The sequence below is a fragment of the Aplysia californica genome, unplaced genomic scaffold (genome assembly GCF_000002075.1).
Source record: "Aplysia californica isolate F4 #8 unplaced genomic scaffold, AplCal3.0 scaffold00106, whole genome shotgun sequence".
Classification (NCBI taxonomy): domain Eukaryota; kingdom Metazoa; phylum Mollusca; class Gastropoda; order Aplysiida; family Aplysiidae; genus Aplysia; species Aplysia californica.
The window spans coordinates 1173820-1174887 of NW_004797376.1; the positions used below are offsets into that span (position 1 = coordinate 1173820).

General features: G+C 36.7%; 1 protein-coding gene across 1 annotated transcript in view; it reads right to left on the minus strand.

The window, feature by feature from the left end:
• The window catches only part of LOC101859092, a gene marked incomplete in the record, with an annotated part of 193783 nt that overhangs the window by 174589 nt on the left and 18126 nt on the right, over positions 1 to 1068 (minus strand).

Sequence of the window (1068 nt, forward strand, 5' to 3'; positions counted from 1 at the left end):
AATATCGTTATAGATTTCTTTTTTATTATATTATACAAACGCATATTAACGTAATACAATATACAGAATTAACGTACGCATTCTACTTTAACAAAAAGTAATTTAAAAAATACACATAATAGTTAAACGCCCTCAGGGCATACTCAACGGTAACCAGAGCAACCATAGGATCTGTAACCGACAAAGAAAAGGAGACCAATAACAATAAATCAAGCTGGGTCTGACACAAAAGTCACTACAGATTCCGAAGTAGTCGCCATTTTGTTCTGAAGTCGATATCATTAGCAGGGAACAGGGTGACATGTGATATTTGTTTTGTTTTCTTTGACTTGCGGGGTTTTTTTGTCCTCTATCTTGAACTGAACTTACGCTGTCTCTCTGTATCTCCCCCAGTCTCTCTCTCTCTCGCTCTCTCTCTCTCTCTCTCTCTCTCTCTCTCTCTCTCTCTCTCTCTTTCTCTTTTAGATTCATGATGTCCCTAGTGTAGTTGCCAGGGGCTTAAATCGATTATATCTTTCTTAAATGGCTCAAAACCAAGGAAACTTATCTGACACATAAAAGTATGTATGTCTTTCTGCTTGTCTGTCTGTCTGTCTGTCTGTCTGTCTGTCTGTCTGTCTGTCTGTCTGTCTGTCTCACTTTCACTTTTTTTTTCTCTCTCCCTCTCTCTTTCTCTCCCTCTCTCTATCTATCTCTCTCTCTCTCTGTAGTTTTTTGCTCTTTAGGATCCGTTAGATAAGGCAGCATCAACGCGAATCAAGACTCCAACTGAATAGAATCTTTTGATAATTCTATACCTGTCTGATACACACAGTTTGTAAAATAAAAATAAAAGCAAATAGTCTAGCCACTATTTACTTATGGGAGCATAATGAAAAAAAAAGTTTGGATGTTTTTACATCATTACATTTCTAAATACCCGTATTTGAGTCTTCAATAGTTATATCAGCAAAAACGGAACGGTAACGAACATAAGTTTTCCCCAATTTCGGTTTTAAAAAAAACACAGCACAAAACAAGCAAACAAAAAGAAAAAACCAAACACACACACACACACACACACACACA